The sequence below is a fragment of the Diachasmimorpha longicaudata genome, chromosome 4 (genome assembly GCF_034640455.1).
Source record: "Diachasmimorpha longicaudata isolate KC_UGA_2023 chromosome 4, iyDiaLong2, whole genome shotgun sequence".
Lineage (NCBI taxonomy): Eukaryota > Metazoa > Arthropoda > Insecta > Hymenoptera > Braconidae > Diachasmimorpha > Diachasmimorpha longicaudata.
Genome location: NC_087228.1, coordinates 6,525,681 through 6,541,632, shown reverse-complemented (window position 1 = coordinate 6,541,632; position 15,952 = coordinate 6,525,681). Strand labels below are relative to the sequence as shown.

The 15,952-nt window shown below is 39.1% G+C and overlaps 1 protein-coding gene across 3 annotated transcripts in view; it reads right to left on the bottom strand.

The window, feature by feature from the left end:
• Positions 1-14,537, bottom strand: part of LOC135161081 (BMP-binding endothelial regulator protein) — a 31,444-nt gene extending 16,907 nt beyond the window's left edge. Inside the window, exon 1 of one of the 3 annotated variants that reach the window (XM_064118351.1) lies at positions 14,514-14,537. The gene's annotated coding sequence lies outside the window, so the exon portion shown is untranslated. Of the gene's footprint in view, positions 1-3,288; positions 3,683-4,808; positions 5,235-14,513 lie in introns of those variants that run through there. The other 2 variants (XM_064118350.1, XM_064118348.1) reach the window with 2 other exon arrangements.
• Positions 14,538-15,952: the final 1,415 nt, after the last annotated feature.

Here is a 15,952-nt window from a genome sequence, read left to right as displayed (position 1 = left end):
CGAAAGAGACGGACTGAAGATGATATCCATTGCATAATTTATTTTCATTTTCTTATTTTGATTTTATAACTTCAAGTAAAATGAAGATAAATTGCAAGAAATTTTGTTCTGATGAAAATAGAAGTTCCACACACAGAAAATTCTGGTGAAGATCTTTCATAAATTGTTAGAAATATCATAGAAAGATCTTCAATTTATACGAATTTATTTTCAAAGAATATTTTTCAGCCACCGGGAAGATCTTCCGATGGCTCTTCTGAAAATTTTGGACAGGTATTCACTAAACAAAAATTATTCTACGCGAGTCGTTAATATTATGATGACCTCAAATATTATTAATTTTATTATCAAATTATATTCCATTTGTCTTATGAATTTTTAATTTTCTCTTTAGGATTGAACACCAATAAATAAAATTGTCTTTGGTATCAGCTTCTTCTGGTACTTTTCGCCGGTCATTAATTTTCTGCGAAGAATAATTCGCTAAACAATGTCGAGTACGGTCATTAAAACAACATGAGTGAAAAAATATGTTAAAGTGACGCTTCATTGTCGTTTCGTGTGCTAAACGACTCGTTCCATAAAAATACGTAATCTACCTCCTCTTTCCGGTATATGCATACCAACTCTCTAGCTAGGAATAACTAATTCCTCTTCTCCCCTCAGCAACGACCTTCTGCCTCCCCCGGGCTGACTCCTGGGAGCATCGTGGAAATAGTTACAACCCATTAGGGGGAGTCCCATTTTTCCGACAATGTCGACAATCCATCAATCCAGCGGAGCATCTCTGTAACGATGCTTTAATGACCCCATTAAACCCTAGCGACACAATTTTTCTCTAACTGATTATTTACGATCACAACTAGTTGACAACAAGAGGAATAAAAAATTAATGGTTTCATATATTTCTAGTGAGCCATGAAATTGTCCCAGGTTCGCCTTCTGTAAAAATGTCTTCTGAAGATTTTGAAGGAAAATTTCCTTCTCAAGATCCTCAAGATCTTCTCAAAGTCTCTACTCGAGAGCTTTCAGAAGAAGGACTTCTGTCTTCTGAAGATTTTAGAGAATAATTGTCCTCCAAAGATCTTCAAAAACAATCTTCTAAAGTTGTCTTCCGGAGAACTTTCAGTTGAAAGACTATTTCGTGAAGATTTTGGAGAATAATTTTCTTTCAAAAATCTTGTCAAACAAATCTCCTCAAGATCTTCTCAAATTCTCTTCGGAGAGCTTTCAGTTGAAAGACTTTGTTGCTCCTCAAAAGCAAGATTCTTCCAAAAATCTCTGGAAGACATTCCAAAAACACTTTTTCCCCGCAAAATTATCAAGCCCCTTAACTTTTCCGGCAATAAAATACTTTTCTCGCAAATAGTAATCACTCAAATGTGATAAAAAACAACTTGAAGACATTACAAAACTCGTTTTATTGAATGACTACTGACTTCAAGACGAATTCAATTGATTCATCGTCCCGATAATCTCCATCAGCATATAAGTTCGATTCAATAAACCTCCCCTCCGATCATTATCCCGGGATAGGCCACTATTGATCAACACTGTTAATTAACTATCGGATAATGAGGAAGGTGTGAGCCGGATTTAACTTGTACCGAAGCCAACGAGAAGAATTACTCGACCTTCTGCGGATTATTTTCACGCTTTTTTTTTGTAATAATTTTTTTCTCGAAGATGTTAGGTTTGCAAATGGAGATTCCAACTATCTCTTCAGCAATTCCTTGTCTCCTTGGGGGAAGATTCCTCGGGTGTTCTTCCTGGGTCGATTCTTTGAGTCGCGCCGCACGATTCTCGGGGTGATTATCACGGCAGGTGCACACAAGGGGCAATTTCGATCGTTCTAAGTGACACTTTTACATGTCTTAGGGAATCTCAGTTGTTAATTGGCCGCTGTTGATTTGTTTCAAGTTCTTTTCGCGGAGTTTAACGGACGAGAATGGCCTCCGGCCATTCTCGTGGCCTTCAACTGCTGCGCGGGGACAAATTGTTCATAAAAATTACCCTATTCTTGTGTACAAACGGATCATGGGGTATCGCAACCCCATTTCTACCCCAAAACCTGATAAAAATGAGTAATTTCACGATTGATCAGTTTATTTTATGTTCAAATTAATTTTGAGCTTGAAAAAAGGGGGTGACGTCTTGGTATTTCATGTTTGACATTACGTGACAGTAAAAAAATCTTTTCTCGGTATCCGCTTTGTATTTAATATTTAATTCTTGTTATTTAATATTTGTAATTACTTTTATGGAAGATCTGCTCATCACTTATCTTCAAAAATTTTTTTAATGATTTTGTCAACTTTCAATGGAGCTATCGAGAGTCTTCTTCTTCCCCCACGAGTTTCTTATCTTTTAGAACTTACCCCTCACCCCCTACGCACCAGGAGAATAAATTTAAATTTTTTGAGGGTGACACTACTCTATAGTTACTCAAAATAAATTATTTCTAAACGCTTCGAAGAACTAGTTGGCTATAAACAGTTGATAAACAAAATTGAGAACCCAAATATTGAAGATTTAATTAGACATTCGTTTTAATTATCCGCTCATTAGAATTAAAAACTCTCTCTTTCTCTCCGAGTTTTTGTTTCCGTCTCCAGAAAAATAGTTTACGATTTTATGGCACTAGGCCCAGAGAATAAGCAAAAGGAAAGTCCCCACGTGTTTTCTATGTTGAAGATAAATTTATATTTATTGCTGGTTATCCCTGAGCACCATTTGGCGACCAGAAGTGTCCAAAGGACAAGGAAACCCCTTTGGAGGGGGTGGAAGCTTTGTTACCCCGACAGTTTCTAAAGGACTCACTAGCCAGTTTTATTTTAGTCCCTCGTGACTCTCCATACACGGCTAATCGATCTATTGATCTGTACAGATCTTCGAACGACAATATTTCCATTGACCGATGTTACGCAAAACGTGAAAATGATCTGCGAACAAAAATGTTCGTCGGCAGATCCTCCAAAGAATTGTTTTTGATACCCAGGACGATCTTCTGAAGATTGTCCTGAAAATTTCGGAGAAATTTTCCTACGAAAATTTTTGTCTGACGACGATCTTCCCGAAATCATCAAGAGAATCTTCAGAAGATCGTCCTCAGATAACAATTTTTTTACGCGGGAAATAATATAAATCAAAGCACAATCAGAATGTTCATTAATTGAATTCCATAATCCAATAGGAAGTCATTGAATTCGCGTAGTACTGGGCCCATGCGCTACGACAAAAGGGCCCCATTCGTGAGGGGCTAGGGCCCCCCGGACAATGCGAACTCACCCGAAGACTCGTAGACATGCGCGCGCAGACGAAGACACCGGGTAAATCGGGTTCACCGGTGTCACACAAGTGAAATCAGCCAAAATAGTGAACACCTGAGTCCCAATGAGATAATCGAAACGTTCCACTGATTACAGCACAAAAATTCCCCCTCAGAACCATGAAAGCCACTGTTCACTATTTTAAATAATAAAAACTTTTGTAATTATTGTTAATGTATTTTTCGGCGTCCGCCACTTGTTGTCAGATAATCACGATTATCCCGGGGTATGAAAAGGCGTAAAGAAATGTGCGATTGAACCGCTCGACATTAATTTTAAAAACAGACGGAGTTTGGCCCGCGTCAGCTGCTCGCCGCGGCTGCACTGAGTTCCGTTGTGACTACTACTATGCGAATGAGAGGAAAGGACGAGGAGGTGGTGGACGGTGGACAAGAGGTGGAGGGGAAAAAAACATAGGAAGAGAGAGAGGGAGGGAGAGACGAGGAAAAAATATGCCAGAGTGCGGCATCGGGGAGTGAGTTGGAGGGCGAGGGAATATTCACCGGTGACAGAGACCGCAGGGGCTCTGTCGCGAGAGAGTAAATCGAGAATTCAATCGATGCGAGAGAAATATCGATTTTGAATATGTTGTAGTTTGTCGAACCACCGGGGGGAGGGAGCAAGTGCGATGAAGGGGGAAGTCATCGATGGGATGGGGAGGGGGAAATACTGTGAGAGGGGGAGGAGGAGGAGGGACGAATTGTCATAATAATGTTGTGAAAAATAATGGAAAATGGAAAATAAAGGGACCACGTGGTGGGGAACGGGGAAATGGCGACGCAATAGGGCCCGAAATGATATTGTAAAGAGCGAAAACAATTCGATCTTATTGTGGACCCATATGAATTAAATTTGGTAGACTGTGAGGGGCCTTTTTTGGAGGGATCGTCTATGGGGTCTTATGTTTATTAAATAATATAAGCAACGCACTTTTTGGTTTTTCATAATGCGGATAATTTTCTTTCGCAAAAAGCGCCAGTTAAATTTCCGCGTGAAACAAAAGTGCAGGAAAAATATTTGGATAATCTTTGGAATAATTTTCCAGAGATCTTCAGCAAAGTCTTCCAGAGAAGACTGAAAGCTCTTCGGAAAATAATTTTGGGAAGTCTTCCGATTCTTCATGAGAAATAAAGGGAACAAGGGACTCGTAAGAAAATTGTTAATGTTCTTTAACGGAATTTGGCGATTTATAAACTTTATGGAAAGAAAATTAATTAATTGCGATGTTTAGTCGAAGGGGGACCCAGGGGATGGTCGTAGCCAGCGGGCTGCACTAAACAATTTTAAACTATTAATTTTTCATAAGAACGAAGAGACAGGTTCAGTGGGAAGACATCGGGAATCGCCCTCCAGCGTTTTTTCTCGTGAGAGTCTTCTACGATGACAGCTTTCACGATGAGATCCGGGTGTGTCCCATGATTCACAGAATAATGATATGAAAAAAGTAAACCCTTAATAAATTAACATTTTATAATTAACCTTTCAAAATATTCATTCCCAACTCCTCACTATTTTCTCTCGTCTAAAAATTCACAGCTCGAGACGGATTTCCAGTGGTTAAAGGGCGCAATTGTGCACGTTCTCTCTTCGAAATGTGAACAACATTTTGAAAAAATCCTCAACAACTTCCTCATTCATCTCCTCATTTTTCCCAAACAATGACGAAACTCTTCTCCCCAGTCAACAGCAAAAAAAAATCCTCAATTCAATGAACTTTTCGCTAAAATTTTTCCAACGAAAATCTCAGCACACGTCTTTTGTTGAAACAACTCCCGACTTTCAACCCGTGATCAACGATCCCCTACACCTGCTTGCACTTATGCATTAACCTCCGGTTCTCCGAAGATGTAAAACGTTACGAGAGAGGTCTCTCGAAAGAAACCACACGCGGTAAATTTCCCATACACTCGTGGATTTATTATGGTCTGGTATACATCAGTGGCATTAGCACAATCCACATAATTCCCAAAGCCGCACAAATGTTTACACATCTCCGTGAAGGGGCCAGTGTCGAGTTAGCGATAATACAAAAATTATCAAGAAAAAAAAAACGTAAATAAATAAAATAGACGACGAAACAGAGAACACTCAATTATCGTCTGTTATCGTTGGGCTTATGCACCTGTACGTTGTTGTAAAAAAAAAAAAAAACAAGTATGCACATTTATTGTGTACAGATGCCGGGGCCTCACTACAACGGCGAATGCTATGGAATCCGGTTTTCTCTGCCGACTTATACGATTCATTGTGAAGGACTCTTTTGCCACAGGAGCGACTTCTCAAGTGTATGTTATTTGCAGACTCCGCATTTCTGACGATCAACGGGGCAAAAGGGGACGAGAGAGAGAGGGGGGGGTACTTAAGGATCTCAGAGACGTCGACGTGAAGTGGACTCAACGATCATTGGAAATAAATTGTAATTATGTTTGTGTTTGATTTTTTTTTTCATTGTATTCATTCGAATATAAGTGGCCGATTTTTCTGTGTCAGGGCAACTAAATGCGGGCTCTAAAGTCCGAATATGCGATTTTTATGGTGTCTGGGGGATATGAGTTAATATGGGTTTTTAAAAATCATTTTTGGTTACGAGTGGAAGCGCTGTAAACGATGATTTTTGTGATTTTACAGTATTTTACGTGCCCTTTACGAATTTGAATGGTTTCTGATTACGATTGAGCTCGCGAATGTTGAATCTGTCTCAGGTGAGACAAGTGGTAACGGATGAGGAATGGCCAACAGTGCGCCGACTCTCCGACGACTTTCGGATCACTGTTGGCCTACCGTCGGCCGAATGTCGGCGACGCGTCACTTCGGTCCAGTCATCTAATTTCAATTAAATACGTAACTTAATCACATCTAATTCCTGTGAATTTGCACAATTTATCTAAACTCGTGGGTTTCTCCCCGTTTAGACAATGATACTTCGGATACTTTAATTGAGTAATTACGTAGAAATAATCTGGATATATAGAGTATTGAAATGAAAACTGTAATCGAGACTGGGACACGATTGGAATTCGAGCGACCTTGCGCCCGTTACATTCCCGTAACGAATCCGACATGCTCCCGAATCCTTACGCAATGGTAAACCCAACGCCTCGACGTCCTTTCGAGGTCCCTCGACGTCCGGTGGTGAAGGGAGGGGGGGGGAGGTCTCCGCACACGCCTCCAGGGTATTTATAACCACGTATAAATACTTAATCCTTTCTTCTGGATTTTATCACCTGGGACAAGTGTCAGAATTCAAAGTCCGCGCAAGTGTCACCTCCATTTTCTGAATTTATTTTATCAAATTTTTTTTGATTGATCGTGCGTAACTTTTATAGAGATGTATTATAACAAGAAGAAATTCCTCGTGTGACGTTATGGGAATGGAATGAACGAACTTTTGATGCAGTCATTCTGCTGAGATGTTGGAGTTGGTTTTAATTATAGAAAATAAAAATACTGTCTGTCCGAAGGTCAGCTTGGCACTGATATTTATTACAGGAACAGCGTTTACGATGATTACAGCAAGTGCTTTGATAGTGATGGAGTAATGGTGGTGGAAGATGTTTTAGTGAATGTGATATTTCATTGAACCCTAGGGCGTATTTAGTCCGTTTGGGGAAACCCTGGGGGAAAGGCGATCATCGTAGAATTCAACTCTAGACTGATCACCCTGTGAGGGGACTATTAAAAGATCTTATAAACGTCTTCTGAAGATCTTGGAACAAAATCGTCTCCTGAAGATCCAAAACATGAAGATCGGAAACCCTTTCGAAGGTCTTCGAGTACTCAATTGTCTTCTGAAGACCCAAAAATGAAGATCGGAAAAACTTTTCGAAGATCTTGAAGTAATCAATTGCCAATGCAACTGATGAAAAATATACCAAATTTATTTGTAAATATTTGAAAGACTAATTTAAAAATCTAAATGGAATTAGACCATAAGGGAAAGATGGTAAACAACTAGTCTAACGTTAATGACAGTGGAAATAACCCATTATACCGGCTACATCACTTTAAACTAATAAACAAAAACATTGTCGGAATAATGAACGAATAACGTTCGTAGAATCGAGGATTTAACGAGTTGTCCCAGTGCCACGAGAAATCCACTGTTACGAAATTATATTTTCTGTGCAGCTTCTAGACCATCAAGATCTCTCTTTACACCAAAGAGTCAACACATTACTTAACCCATCTTCTCGGCATGCCATGCGCAAGTTCATTTAAGTAATTGAGACTTGTGGAAGTGTTATGGGGACAAATTACATTAATTTCGCAAGGGGGAGGGGAAATTATGGCACAGGGCATCATTGAAATGCAACGCCAGCACCTTTACAGTGGATTCGCGGCTTCGCTGATTCAACTTTATTATCTCTCACAACTACAATCGCCAATCTGAGGATAGAAAACACGAACAACTTCCCTAACGGACATTTAGTGTATTGAATTTATTCGTGCGTCAATGGCAGAAGATTTTATGACATCTTCTGGCGTCAGAAAGTGTTTACATGATTGGTTTATCTTCATTATTTTTTCATGCTTATGAGGACAAACTTTTGGGGCTTCAAGGTTTGTAATTAGATAAGATATTTATTGGACGGGTCATTCCTATTTCAATCAGATGGTATTGACTCATATGGAGATGTCGAAAATATTATTGAGGATATGATTCCGGATGTTCGAAAAATTTGTTTCAATGTTGAAAGCATTTTTTAAGTCGAGGGAATTTTATTCCGGCTCTTGTTGTTACTAATAGATCTTCGAAGATGTTCGCCATATATATTTGTTTCAAATACTTTTGAAAGATCATTTTTTCACTGAAAATCGTTTTTCAAAATGTGGTCTTTCGCCAATACTTGAAAAATAAATAATCTCCTGCATAATTGGTTTCCTGAAGATCTTTTTCGATCAATCTTCTAAATAATCTTTGGAAGACTTTTCAGAATAATCTCTAGAAGACCCAGAAATCTTCAGAAAAATCGTTGGGCGGATCTTCTAAATAATTTTCGGAAGATTCTTCTGAAATTTATATATATTCCAGAGACACATATTTCTCTGCGCGAATAATTATTCCAAGATTATTCGATTTTATATTTTTATTCACCACTACGTCGATAATAGTTCCTCCGAGGAAACATTCTCAAGAATGTTTTAAAAAACGACCGCATCCGAATGCGTTTAATTCCGCGGAAAATGGTGGAAACGCGATGCGCCAGCTGGAGGATTTTAACGAGGTCCACACCAACTTGGCGTGCGTCACCCCAATATCTTCAGCTGTATTTGGGAAATTAACGAAATAAACTGTAGCAGACTGTCGGCAGGCCGACGGAACCAGCCATTTGGACTCCTGAGTAAGAGAGACACTAGATCTTATGTCGAATTTCGTTAGTCAAAGTGAGAGAGTCAGATACTGGCGCACGCCCGCTCCAAAGTAATCGATATAGCTGCCCCTGGAGAGAAAACACACATACGCATGGAAAGGAGAATAAAAAGATAATGAATATAAAAAGGAGGTGGACGAAATGCTTCCCAGAACCGGCTTCCTTGTTACGCGACCAGACGAGCGAACATAAATTCATTCGTAACTCCATCACGACTGAATAACTATTAAATTCTCGCATTCGAATGGCACGCGAAGATTATCGTGACAAAAAATAATGGAGGAGTGAGAAAAAAATATGAGATGAGAAGACTAAAGACAGAAATAAAGGACTCATCATTTTTTAATAGTCGAATCGAAAAAGACCATCGATTTATCAACAATTATCATAAATATTCTGGAATTTGCGGTTAATAAATTTAATTATTGTTTGAACGAGGAATTTATCCATTTTCTCATCAACTTATTCATTCAATTTTTTGCGCATCAATTATTTTATTTATTCATTCAGAATGACTTCATGCAATTTAAAAACAATTGACAATTTTTTTTAAACTAAAGTTTGAGAGAATTTATTTCAAATATTTCTTTATTTTCAAATGTATTGTAAATTATAAAACGAATTGCGATTTGAGATTTTTAATCCACTCGAGTTCGTAATTTGTGAAAATTTGATAGGGAAATCTTTCTGGAGGAGAATGATTCTTTAAAGGTGAGAATTTAATTTTTTATTTGCGTTAGTTGTAGCACTTTAATTCAAAATTTTGCAACGACTCTTCGAAATCCAGCCGTTGAATTTGTGGATGTTATTACGCGTTAGAAAAATATACGAGTGATTCTATTTAGCCGTCGGTGAGTTTCATCTCCTAGCTGAGCCCAAGCAACTGAAAATTTTGGTTTACCTAAATATCTGGAGAACGTGTGAATTATACCCTGAATCGTGATCATAAATACTGTCTTAATGTGTAACAGTTGGTAATCAAGGCTCTTCAGCTCTGAATCATGTGAAAGTGGGATGAAATCATCCGATTTATCAGAATCATCGAAACCGGCTCATTCCGGCACTTTGTAATTGTATCATTACATTGTCTGGGTTTGAAAAACAAATTGAAAATCCAGAGTAGCAGAGACGAAGATGTAAAATTATCGTATGGCATCAAAATCTCGAATTTCCGCGGTAAATAGATTTTTTAAAAATCGATTTATGAGAATAATCTGTGGAATAATTTATGAAATAGATATGGAATCGATTCCGTAGATGAGATAGATTTTGGATTATATATGAAATAGATTTCATATCATTCCATTATTATAGATTAGATAATTGATGGGACAATTACAAGACGTGAAGTCCTGCACTGTTATCACTGAAATTCCTAATCACTTAAATAAAAAATTTCGTGACTCCTCCCCCTTTAATGGACCTCATTATGTTAAAATTTCCCACCAAACTGTCCCTGGAATTTCAATAATGTTCCAGCAGTTCACCTCCAACTGATTGCGAACAAACCCTTGAAATTATCCTCAATTCAAATCGCACGCTTACGATACCCAGTGAACACAAACTAACGTTGCACCTGTGAATATTATGGTTTTGTTTACGATCGTCGAGTACAGATAAGCCATCGTGTATATCGGTGCTGATTTACCGGCAAAAAAAATTATTGGAAAACGTCATTGAGAAGGAAAAATGAACACTCATGGACACCGTGATATGGAATCAGGATAAAAGAGATTGTTATTACGCCAGATTTGTTGCGAGAGACGGCACACAACGACGATATAACAAGGTGGTAGGAGAGAAATCGGTTATTAAGCCACTTATGTACAACCTGCGCCTCATATCTATGCCGACTAACACCATGATGATTGCGAGTATTGAAATAGGACCGCTTTCGGATCCGCTCAAATTCTCCCTTTCACTCTTACCACTGTCCGAAGTAACGATAATTTTTTATCATTTCACTGGTGTGAAAATAGTCAATTTTTGAAAATCATCGTTTTAGATTGAGAGATAAAAATTGCGAATAAGTAACTACGTGAGAATGATCGATAGAGTGGAACGATTTTAGTCCAGGGATATTAAATAAGGGGAGACTTGCGAGTTTTTAAAGTCCGGGACTATTTTAAAGAAGTTTATAAAATAATAATCGAATCTCAATGGAGGATTTTTTAATTAATTGATTGGTGTAGAGGTTATTTTTTATCTACATTGTTGAGAAAGCGACGATGGTATCCTCGAAATTCTCAAATCCGCAAGTGGTGCGAGATATCGATTGTTTAGATATCGATATGATAGCGATATGACACCGGTTTCACTTTTAAGGCGTTTGGCGCGCCTTATAATGCTAGTGTAGGTTACTAATGGAGCATTGACGGTTTTATCGAGTATCTCGAAGGTGCGAGTAGTGCGAGATATCAATTAGTTGATCGTCGCATCCGGTTTAATCGTTAAGACACTGAGGACCTCCTGTAATGGCAGTTTCTATGTCAAAAAAGCAGATACTCATAAATGAGTATCGGTGAAGTCGATATATCTCGAAATGCATCAGATTCTTTGCGCATCGATCGATCTCGTGTGAATGAACATCGTACGCGCCAAAATTTAATGATTAGTTAATGTACCATAATGTTATAAGAAATTTAAAGTGAATTAATTAAGTTGAATTTTAATTGATTGCAGTTCGTAGTCTCAACTTGATTCTTCATCGATCAACGAAAAGTTCTATGTAAAAATGGGATAGATTTAATTGACATTTAATTAATTAAAAATAAAGTTACAGAAGTCAATCAGCTGGTGTTGGATCTAATGAAATAATTTCCATTTGACCAACTCGATTTCCCAGAAAACTTATGAGACAAAATAAATTCTAATGCTTTGGAAATTCGAGGAATTCTCCGCCCAATAAATTTGACAAAAACAAACTGATTTGTCGATAGCCCATTTTATTCTCAGGATTTAGGGAGCAATGGAATCTATTGAAATTCATGGAATTTTAATAACGAGATTCAGAAACTTGGAAAATTTCTCAGGACCAATTGACGTTGATGTCATAGCTCTCAAAGTGGGAGAACATTATTCGTAAGTGGAGACTCAGTCAAAGTATTAATTAACCAATTAATTAATTAATTAGATTATGAATTAATTGATTAATTATTGTCAGGTCTTGAACCGAAAATTTTCAAGAAAACAATTTTCCACAAGAAAATTGTTTTCTTGAAATCCGAATCATGAACTCTCTCTGTCTCTCTCCCTCTCTAATTTTTCTCGAACAATTAACAAAAATTGTCACACACCAATCACCACCGCCAAAGTCCCCGAAACCTCTCAATCCTGCGGTCCCCAAATTTCATAAATCAAATCATCAACGATCCCAAGAATTTAAGCCGAAACCTCTCGCTGAAATTTCCCATCACATGAGTCCCACACCGACCAAAGCCTAGCCGAGGACCACCTGGTGGGATCAAGGGGTCCCAAACCGCCGAGCGTCATCTCCAGACGTCCTGGGGACATTCAGGGCAACCCCAAAAACCCATATCACCCACTGCTTTGCTAACGACCCCGTCGACGACTCACTTCCCCTCCCACCCCAGCTGCCAGCACCTCGTTACCATCGTCATCATCATCACCGAAACCACCGGGTCCCAAAAAATCACCGCTCGAGAGCACATCATCATTCCCTCAATCCCCCATCTCCACGAAGATAGAACAAACAAATTCACCGGTGATTTCAACCCACCCAAAACATCTTCTTTGCCTCCAATGGGCCGACGATGTTAAACCCATCCCTAAAATGGGTGGTAAAGGAGCGTTGGGGCATTGCGAGGAGGGGGAGAGAGGGGACCACCTGCGAAGGTTGGGACCACCGCGGGAGCCTGTGGTTACCGACCCAGAGCGAATCTTCCATCATTCCCAAGAACAAAAGGTAAAAATAAATGGCGAGCGCCCAGTTGAAGATGAACAGAATGGAGTCCAATAAAAAATATTAAACGTTAAACAAACATTGAAAAAAAATCAACAATACCGAGCTGGTGGGGGAGAGATGACCTTATGACCCAGGTGAGGCCGATGGGATGGGCCTGAGATGCCTCTCATCCCTCGAAATAAATCAAATTAAATAGACAATGGGATTTCAATAATTTTCAGTTTTTTTTCCCTCCGGAGGATGACACATTTCGACCACCTGCAGGAGATTTCTCTTCCAGGAACTATGAAAATGAGAATTCAAATGAACATTCACAGACTTTTTGTCTTTTATTTTAAAGACTCAGCAGTTTCCCACGGACTTGGGTGCTGAGGTGTAGAGAAATATTTTTTGAATCATTTTTTTTTTCTCCCTGAGTCTTATGTGCGGCATGAACTCTCACAGAGGGTGATGGAGGGGGGAGGTTTAGGTGGACTTAGAGGTAACGAAAGAGGAGCCGACGATAATTGGTGGCTCGTTTTGTTCTTGAGAGGCCGGAAGCCATCAATTAAGGTGAGAAGAAGCCACAGTCCCTTTTTGGAATGAATTTTAAGGGGGGAGGGGGGCAAGGGGGTTGTGAGGAACCACCTGAGGTTCAGGGGCAACATGAATTTGAAGTACCACTCGGTTTAATCCACGCACCGAGTCTCATTAACGGGCAATTATGCGGCAAAGGAGGGGAGGGGGTGGAATTTCGCGAATGGGTAAATGCGAATTCGGGGAGGGGTGGCACAGACCACAAATGGGGGTGTCCGAATATTACGGAGTACTGGGGGGAGAGATATGAAATGGATCTATCGGTTGAAGGGATTTAATTGGATTTCGTTTGTGGAGTTTTTAGGAATTAGAATGCGGGAAATTCATGAATTCATGAGATGGCGAATCCATAACTTCGCGACTTCATTAATTTGTGTCTTCACGAATTGATTATTTCACGATGCCGTGACCCCACGACTTCCCTAGTTATTTATTCACATTTCCGGGATTGTATGACTGTATGAGTTGGTAAGTGTTCGACTAGAATTGTAACTTCATGAAATCATCAATATAGACGTCAGGTTTTCTAATTTTCGTACTTCATGGAGTCATAATTGTCAGAATCCATGATTTCATAACTTCTATAATGTAAGGGTCTATGATTTTTTGACTTCACGGCATCAGTATAAAAGTCAAATCATAGAGCTGTATATTTATGATGTCATAAATTCACGACTTCATGGCTTCACGCCTTCGTAACTCCTTAAATGCAAATCATGACTGCGTGCTTCCATAATTTCATGACTAGTATTATACTTCTCTACTCTACAAATTCATAACTTCATTACTTCCTACTGAAAGTCAACTCGTAAATCGCAATCGGGAATTTTTTTCATCGAAATTATTAATATAAAAGAATGAAGGACAGTTGGAGGTATCGAATCATTTTTCACTTTTTATATTTATTACTCTATTATTTATAAAATTCATCACTTCACGCTTACATAACTTCATGACTTTTACGCCTGCATAACTTCATGACGTTAAGACTTAACGTCATGAAATTATGCAGGCGTTAAGTGATGAATTTGATTTGTATTTCTGCGCCTTCTCAACTGTAACATTCAATAACTTCATCACTTCTTAACGAAGGGAGTTCACAGCTTCCTGACACCATAACTTCATGACTCGAATATCATATTTCAGTCAACAAATCCTAACTTACAATAATTTTCCCCAAAATTATAAATACAAATCTCGTAAACAATTAATGATATTTGCAATTATCATACCTTCCTCCACCTCATACTTTTATGACTTTATAACTTATCAAATTCATGACTTCACGCGTCCAATAACTTCATGACTCACCGAATTATCACCTCGATGACTTCTCACCTATGCAATTCAATAACTCCCAGACTCCATAATCTCATAAATTAACGACTTCATGACTGATCGCGTCCACAACTTCATAAAATCACGACTCCCTGACTTCATAACTTCCTGCCTCACCGAATTTGCATAACCATAAACTATAGACTTTTGAACCGGGCAATTCCAGAACTTTATAACCCCCTCTCCATTACCCCCCATCATTACTAAGCCCCCCCCCTCAGACTCAGATCATAAACCCCCCACTGTCCAGATCATAAATCCCCCTAGCCATTCTCTTAAAGTCCCTGAATACAAATCACCAAAAAACCATTAACAATTTTTTAAATCGTCATGTAATCTTCAATTACAGTCCCTTTGTACTACAACCATCTTCACGCAAATAGTTTAAAAAATTAAATCAACATCAACTGCGTAATAAACCGTGAAACCAATATTTCATCCCCGATGAATCGAGATTTCAAAAAGTGTCAAGGACGGCCTGTGGTAGATTTTCCGTGAAACGTTGGTCATCCAGTAGGCATAAGTGATAGTGCCGACACTGTGCCGACTGTACTCGTAATACCATGTCACAGGATGGCTCTCAGTAATGCCCACTGTTGTTGTATAATAAATTAATGAGGCGCCACGCTGGTGCTGTTCAGTCGGCGAAACAATCATTTTCACGCCGGCGACCCTGCCTTCTCCACAACTGAGAGTGCACCATTGCAACTGCTCATGCACTCCATCCCCTCTCCCTGCAGTTGCACACATGCATGTTATGCAGTCAGACACACTGACGATGCACCAGGAGACGGTGACTGACGGCCCGACGAATTTTACGGGCTCGTTTTGGTGGACATATTGTCACGTGGTTGTACGCGATTTATTTTTTACGCAATTCATATGCAATTATGAAGGCTCTCGGTACGATTCGTGTCGAAATAGGGGGGGGGGGGGTGACAAGGATACAATTCATAGACGTAAAATGAAAATTCGATCGGGAATGTACCGACCGCAAACGGATTTTCTGATGAATGTTTTGTGAACGAAAATTCCGGTCAACAGACGTGACCCGGCATTAGTTTCTGTTGTAAAAAGGACGAATATCGATACTATCGATATCCCGAACTCGAGATATCGATATCTCGAAACTCTGTCGCGTTTATTTCTCATTGGTTTAGTCATCTGAGACTGTAATTTTGAATTTAGAACTCATTTAATTTCTTAATTTCCAATCATAATTTTTATAATTACAGCGCGCGTTCGATCTCGTCTTCTCACCCCCCTCACCCTCGTCTAGTCTTCACCTCGTCAATACCACAGGCACCCGCAGAGTCATTAATGCACCCAGCATTTGATAATATGATTCATTGCGGTTTATTTGCTATTGCGAGTTCTGCATTCAGCCCGCGACAAACCGTAATCTCATTTTT